The sequence below is a fragment of the Rhagoletis zephyria genome, unplaced genomic scaffold (assembly GCF_001687245.7).
Source record: "Rhagoletis zephyria isolate East Lansing unplaced genomic scaffold, Rhagoletis_zephyria_1.1 Rzeph_scaffold_00059, whole genome shotgun sequence".
NCBI lineage: Eukaryota > Metazoa > Arthropoda > Insecta > Diptera > Tephritidae > Rhagoletis > Rhagoletis zephyria.
In genome coordinates, this window is record NW_016157143.1 from 251,356 (window position 1) to 259,701 (window position 8,346).

General features: G+C 34.8%; 1 protein-coding gene across 1 annotated transcript in view; it reads right to left on the reverse strand.

Annotated features, from left to right (window-relative positions):
- Nucleotides 1-4,812, reverse strand: part of jigr1 (jing interacting gene regulatory 1) — a 45,147-nt gene extending 40,335 nt beyond the window's left edge. Inside the window, exon 1 of the mRNA XM_017624776.1 lies at nucleotides 4,714-4,812. The gene's annotated coding sequence lies outside the window, so the exon portion shown is untranslated. The remainder of the gene's footprint in view (nucleotides 1-4,713) is intronic.
- Nucleotides 4,813-8,346: the final 3,534 nt, after the last annotated feature.

Consider the following 8,346-nt stretch of genomic DNA (forward strand, 5'->3'; position numbering starts at 1 on the left):
CCGCTTAATCGATTTCTCTTTTCATTCTGATCATTTATGTATACATTTGTCTATATCTATCTCGATTCGTTTTGCCTGTTACAAACAACCGTTATGTGAACAAAGTTATAATACCCTTGTGCACAAGTGCGCTCGGGTATAAAAAAACGAAGATGCTCGATTTTTCGTTACAGTTGTATTTGATTGTTTGAAGAAAGAAGCAAAGAATAGCGAAAAATAAGCGAAGTTGCAGCAAATAGAGTAACAAGCATTAAGTAGTGTTGAAGTAAGCGTGGTGTGGTAGGATGAAGGAAACGTCAATTGGAGCGCATTCACCGATAACCGAAGCAAAGTGCCACGCATGCGCGCAAACCCACAGCTGGCAGCCAACAAATGCTGTACATGCGCATAGCGGCTATTACTAAACTTTGCTGCCGAAAATGTTACGAACACATGCCTACATATTTACAGCCAATGTCTCTAGGCCAAAGCTGGTAAACGCAGCCTCGTTACTGCACCACATTTTTATTTTTTTTTTAGTTTTCTTGCGCGAAACGGGAGCTGGGCGTGCATGGGATAATAGCTCAAAAAAAAAAAAAAACACGAACATAACAGTCAGCTGAAAGGTGCAGCTAGCAGCGAAAAAGAACAAAAACATCTAGCATTGAGGAGGATTCGACAGCAAAAAGGTGCAAAACTGGTTTCCACGAGTGGCAACAACAAATAACAGCAAACTAGCTAACGTTTGTGTGTGAGTGTGCCTTGTTGAACGAATATTTGCAGCAGCAGCAGCAGCAGCGCAGCTAGAAAGTGGAGGGCGTAGACTTACCGCCTGGCCTACACACAGGATGCCTGCCATATATATATATATGTATACAGACGTAGTACATACAGACATACATATCTGCATTGTACATATGTATAATATAGTAACAGCAAAACCACCGTTACAGTTTTAGTTGTATTCAAAGCAATGGACGATTTCGCAACAACTTTTCTGCTGCTGCTGCTGCCGCTGCCGTTTTCCTCCCAACCCAATCTATCTGGCGAGTAGGCTAGCAAGTCTAGCCTCATCTGCCCACCACCAGCACCAGCAACAGTTGACCAGCACTGGTAGTGGCAGCGGCATGCTGCCATTGCCATTAGCATCCCCGCCTCCTTGTCACGACGACGAATATTGTGCCGAACAAGCTACCACCGGCCGGCCGACCGACTGTCCGAGCGAATGTTTCGCGCTGGCCGCCTGGTGTGATTGTTGCTACATACATACATACGTATGTGTGTATGTATTTGTGTGCCCCAGCTGCACAGCAGCTGCTGTTGCTGCATCAACTGCAGCTGTTACTATCGAAAATCGTATGCGTTACAACTGGTCCTTGTCGTTTTGCTCCTTTTACTGTTGCAGCCAGCAGCAGTTGTTGTTGTTGCTGCGTTGCTGCTGTTACCTTTAGCGTGTTCACAAGTGGTTGTGATTACAATTTTGGTAGTTGTTGTTGCACGTTGCTGCTAATGTTACAGCTTGTTGCTTTTAGTGGGGCACATTTTATTCCTATTTACTAGCTTGATTGTGGCATAATATGCTGTTATACTTTGTGTGCTTCGACGGCAGGCGGCAAACTGTATGGCTAGCGAGCTGGTTTACTTGATAGTCTACTTACTTAGTTGTTGGCAAAAGCAGCAGCAATTGCATCATTGATTTTTTTTTTTATCAACGCACATACATATGTATGTATGATTGTATGTGTGTATGAAGCGCATTTCTTTATTGTTGTTGTGTTGTTGCGTTATTATTTTTGTTGTCTGCTGTTGCCATTGCCATCGCCTAAGTGGTGTAGTGGAGCACGGACGCATGCGCCTTTGTAATCGAGTTTTTCTTGCCAACTTGGCTTAAACTATTTGTTGTATATTTATTTAGTGGCTCCGCAACGGTCTAGATTCCCCTTCTCTTTTATTTGTATACAGCTATCTTCTGGGTTTCTGAATTCTAGCATGTGGTCTTATTGAGTTGAAAGTAAAATATTCTGAATTGATTTTTCAAAAGAGAACATACTCGCTTCTTCAAGAAACCCCGAACATTTTTGCTTATATATATAATACTCGAATATATGTATCTTTAAACATAAAAGAAAGAACCTCGAAAGTGCCGAATAAAACAAGCAAAAATACGAAAAACATCCTCGAATGTACCGTTAAGCATAAAAGAAAGAAAGAACATCGAAAGTACCGAAAAAAAAACGAATTTAAAGAACAAGAACTCTAAAACAATTCCGGAAAACTTTTATGAAAAACTTGGTCTATTGCAAACCGAAAAATTCCCACATTTTATTTTGACATAAATTGTTTTTTATTTTTATTTTTATGGCAAAATTTTGAGGATATTTTTGAAGGAAACAAGCAATGTTACTTGAAATGTATCGGTGAACCGTAATATTCCCAGACACAGTTCCGAAAAAAAACCACAGAAATCCTGAAAATTCCAAAGAAGCTCCGGACAAGTTCCAAAAAAGTCCGAAGCCCTTATAAAATCTTTAAGTCTCGAAAACCCGATAAAACACTAAGCCTCGAATGCACAGTTAAACATAAAAGAAATAACTTCGTAAACAACCCTGAAAAATAAAGCAACACTCGAAAAACCATCGAACAAAATTCCGAAAAAGGTCCCAGAAAAACTTAGTCTATTGCAAGAACCCAAAAATTGCAAAATTTAATTTTTCCATGAATGGTTTTTTATTTTTATATTTAAAGCAAAATTAGCCTGATACTTGCGAATAAAACAAGCAAAGTTGTGATTTAAATACGAGGGAAGGCTTAAAAGTTTTCCTGTCCTGTTCTTGCAAGACAATGCACCCGTGCACACTGCGCGAGTTGCAAGGCGGGCCATGGCCGAGACAGGATTTGAATAAATCAACCACCCACCATACAGTTCAGATATGGTCCCCAGCAATTACTCCTGTTCTCCAATTTGAAGAAAAACCTCCGAAGACCAAGATTTTCGAGTGAATGAAGTTTTCAACACGATTGTAAAAAGTCCACAATCAAACATGAAAATTCCGAAAGAAATCCAGATGTTCCGAAAATCCTCGATTAAAACACGGAAAGTCTAAAAAACCGGGAAATCTCCGGAACGTTCCGTTAAACATAAAAGAAAGAAGAACCTCGATAGGTTACGAATAAAACATTAAACTAAAAAAGTAAATCAATTTTTTTTTTTAGATCATTTAGATCAGAGCTTCCTAAAGTGGGTTCGGCGGAGCCCAAGGGTTCCGTAGAAAAGTCACTAGGGTCCGCGAAATTAATTTTGATATTAATAACCATGGCGGTCGGTCGGTTTGAGTTACACTGAGTTGTCATAACTGGGCACTTGATAAATCACCTTAAATCTTTGTCAAATTATTTTTCGGATGATAGCAGTAATATATGTGTGGTACAAAATCCATCTACGAAGCATTTATAAATCTTCAGAGTACGTCGACATTGAAACACTCATTTGAATCAATTTCTCTGAAAGAGTTTTGGATTAATGTTAATACCGGGGAAAGACTACTAGAATACAACATTCCGAAGGTTGTAAAGGTTGTAATTTTGAGGTATTCTAATTGTGAATGGGCATTTCGCACCGAACATACCCAAAAAATTACAGATGTCAGCTGCTCATTTATCAAAAAATCATTGAAATTTTCGTGCAATTGAAGCCAAAAGTTTATACTGCAAATTTTAATGCAATATAAAGCAATTTTTGCAATAGGTTTGCATTTTTATGTTAATATATGTGTTGTTCTTCAGAAATATATATGAAACACTGAAATACTAAGTTAATGTCTGTCACTATGTTAGTATTTTAAATACCACAATAAATTTACCAGAATGCAAATACCAGATGTCTGTCCCCGGTATAAGAGTAAATATCAAGAAATCGCTAAAAACGCCATCTTAACTTTGCGTCCTTCTGTTACAACGTACTCTGTCAACAGGGTTATCAGCTTACACTTATACTAGAAATAAATTCAGGTCGAAATTGGGTGCTACACCAGAAATGCGCATACAACTTTCCGACATTATATCGAACTACTCTTTTATACAATAATTAATAACAGTGAAACAATTTCATTAGTTAAAGTTTTTATTCATATTAAAATTGCACTGCCTTTGATTTTTAGTAATTTGATGTTGGGTTCTATAAAATGAAAGGTGTTTAGTAAGGGTTCCATCATCTTGAAAGCTTAAGAACCCCTGAATTAGATCATAAAACAACCGTTTTCCAAAATAGCAAGCGAAATAATTATCTACAAAAAGTGATATAAATTTTTTTGATTTTTTTTTTTACTTCAAAAGACATTGTAGAAACTTAACAGAAGCATTAAAAGAGTTGTATCGCAGTGCGAAAGTGTTTTAAGGTAACTTATGGAAAGGTTTCTTTCACAATTGGGTAATTTTGTGCAGAAGGGTTAATCGTTGTTTTGTATTTTTTTTTTAACTAATCGTTATTTCGGAATTTTATTTTTTTCATCATCATCATTAATCAGCTTTTTATTTTTTAAGAAAAGTTCTGCTGATATTTTTTGAGCATAAACAAGCCATAGTTGAATCTAAGAGATCTCGAAAAAAATTCCGAAAATTATGGAAAGCAGAAAAGTACAAAAATCCTGCGGAAATAGGAAAAATAGTTAAAAATTGCCTGAGACTGACAAGCTCCCGAATAGAAAACGCAGAGTTAAGAAAACCCCAAAAACGTACCTGAGCAATCCAAGTGAAATCCAAAGAAAAGCTCGAAGCATCCGCAAAATCATGAATCCTTTTATTGTTTTATCGATGCCTGAAAATAAAGGAGAAAATTATCAGTTATTTTCTATTCCAAAACAATGTATGTATGTATGTACTCATTTCAGCCAAACTTTGACTTAAGAAATGAAAACCTTAAGAACCAAATAGGGAGTTTCCACGACGCATAAATTGCGAGATTCCAACCACCAATTTTAATTTGATATTATACGTACATACACTGCCCGCGAAAAGTATTGGCACAGCTGCTTTTTTTTACAATATATGCAACAATTTTTATTGTAATATTTTTCCGACAATTTTTTATAAATTATGGTTCATTCCACAACAAAAAAACATAAAAATATAATTTGTAAACTTTGTGCAAAACTCGTGAAAATTCTAAGTAGCTTCGAATTACCGTTGATTTTTGGCAATTTTTTCATGGAGTGTTTTCCTTACAAAAAAAAAATCCAAAATACGTCATATGGAAAAATGAAGAACACATTTAACAAAAAAAATCTCAAAAAGAAATGCGATTTTTGACTAACTCCGTACCAACATTTTTTATATTTGAATTCAAGGGGCTACAAAACTGCATACACAAGAAATTTAAAAAAAAAATCGGATTAAAAAGTTGAAAATTTGCATGAAAATTTGCTGAATTTTGCACAAAGTTTAGAAATTATATATATTTTTTTTTTCTTTTGTTGTAGAATGAAGCATATTTTTTTTTATATGAAATAGGCGGAAAAATGTTAGAATAAAAATTGTTGCTTTGCCAATACTTTTTGCCGGCAATGTAGCTGTTCTCGATTTCAATTCCTATGTCAATTTTTTTAATTGTTTCTTTTTGTTTTCATTTGCTAGTTATTGACGTTTGTGTCAAGGTTGATTCATACGCTATTTCAGGTGACAATTTTTATATGGTCCGATTGAAAATCGTATCGCAATTTCAAACGAAAATTGAGAATAGTGTCGAAATTGTGCAATTTGGGCGTCCTAGATATACTCCCTATAACTTATAGAAATAAAAAATTATACGCTTAAAATACTAAGTCATGAACAAACCATACTCTACAATGTGATAGCAGTCTAATAGTACTTTCAGAAAACCCGTTGGGAAAATTTTTTTCAATATGTCATTTTGGTTTCAAAATCTAGCAAAACTTTTTATTTACAATCGCCGTCTTTAGTATGTATTCCTTTTCTGATAATTTTTTGTTTTGCTAAGTAAAATGGGGTTTTGACTTAGATTTTAACAAAAAAATGCAGCAATTTTTTGACAGCTGAGTAAAGCTTATTTCAGTTAAGTAATCGTCGAAAAATTTATCAAATCAAAAAGTACAATGAAACTTATGCGACTCCCAATAAAATTTTCTGCTTAAACCTTTTTTACAACATTTAACCCTTTATCATTTTTATAATGGGATAGTTAAAGGGTTAAATTTCAACTAGCTGAAATCGTACCGTGGCGAGCTTATGCCCCCAGTACAGTTATGCTTTCAAGTGTTAGAGAAGTTTTATAATTCTGTGAAATTTTTATAGTTACTATGACCTGTGGCTACAATGAAGGCGACAAGGAAGATCCATCATGCCAGCTGCATATGTATGTAAATCCCAATTTTGTATACATACAGATGAAAGCATATAAAGGTACCTATAATGGCATTAAATGATGTATTGTATGATGTATTCACCCCATAATTACACAAAACTATAGGATGGTCCAAAAACAGTAAAGTTGGAATTTGTAATGCTCTCACCGCCTAGGATTGTTCTATATCGAAAAAAGTATACCCTTATTTTTTATTTTGGAATCAAAAAATATTTAGAGGTCGCTCAAAGCGCTTAAAGTTTTCCATGTATATGTATGTATATAGAAATGGTATAGAATTCTTGAGTCAATATCTTTCGATCGGAAAACTCTGGTTCTCTTCGGGAGACTTTCAATAATAATACCCAATTGTTTATTTATTGCATTTTTCGGGGTTTTTATGAGTTTTTGGCGGACTTATAAATTATAGTTGCAATAAAAAAATGTTTAAATAAACCATTGGGTATTATTATTGGGAATGTCCCGCAGAGTTTTCTGGTAGAAAAATATTGATTTTTAACTTTTCTATACCATTTCTACGAAAAGTTTTTTTTTCCCAATATAAAATACATGGAAAATTTGGGCGCTTTGAGCGACCTCTAAATATTTTTTGATTTCAAAATAAAAAATAAAGGTATACTTTTTCGGTATAGAAATATACTAGGGGGTGAGAGCATAAAAATTCCGACTTTACTTTTTCAAATGCATTTTTGGACCACCGTAATGTACATGCAATGAAAAAACTGATCATACAAAGATAAAGTTCCCTATTAGCTACCATATATGCAAATAAATCATTCTTATACATATGTACGTACATATTTAGGTATATACATACATACATACGTATGTTAAGGCGGGTCGATTTGTTGTATGTTGTATTGTAAAATCAATTTTGAGTCTATTTTGCAGTAGTGTCGTAAAGAAGCGCTTAAATTTTGTATAAAAACATGCTGTAAGGGGTTTTTTGGTATGAGAAATCCATGTCTGCGCATATCTTTTTCTTAAAACTTCTACCAGAGGTCGCAACAGTAAAAATTTTCAAATTTTCTTCGAAACCTATTATCGCTATTTGGCAAACTCCAAATTAATCTTAGAGCCATGGTTTCTTCAGCAAATTTGCTTAGAAGTACATATAGAATCCTCCTATACGCGTATAATAAAAAAAAAAAAAAATGGCCCGTTCTAATGTATTTACAATCCCACTAGACTATTGATATGTATTCATATTTATAGTCCATATGTATGTATGTGCGCACAAACAGGCGTATTCTTTTATACATACATATGTATGTCTACCGGAATTATTTACGAACCCTTTGCCATCAAATTGCAAAGCAGTCCACACAAACTCGATCTCACATAAAAGACAAAATAGTATTTAGTATTTTTTTTTTATTTTTTTTTTTAGGGTACCAATTAATGGAATAATTTCTCAGGCTTTATAGCTGACTTGCTCCACTTATTTATAAATCGACAAAAATGAATAAATAAAATAACTTAAATTAAAGATTCGCAGAAAAAAGGCAAATAATGCGTGGCAACAAGCGGGATGACCCAAGCGACTACCTGCAGAAGCAGCAGCAGCAGCAGCAGCAGCAATAAATATATTTCGGTATTGAACGAATGAAATCACTGAAGAAATCGTCGGCGGCGGCGGAATGGTAAAGGCCACGCATCAACCAATGCTAGAATTTTAAAAGCTAAGCATATGTAAAAAGAAGATCCTATGGCATAATCTTGATTCAAGCAGCTTTAAAAATATTCACACTCTATAAAATATAAAATTATAATAAAAACAAAATTGACGGCTGCTACATTTTCAACTGCATAACAATTTGGTACACCAATGTGACCGTAAAATGTTTAACAGCCTCATAAGAAAACCGCTGAAGAAACCGGAGGAAGCCAGGCAGGCTGGTACGATAGTCAGAGTTCGGGTATGTGGGAGCGTAAAGCGAGTAAGTCCACTAAATTAAATTCAACGCTATTCAAGACGAAAGGGACAGCAG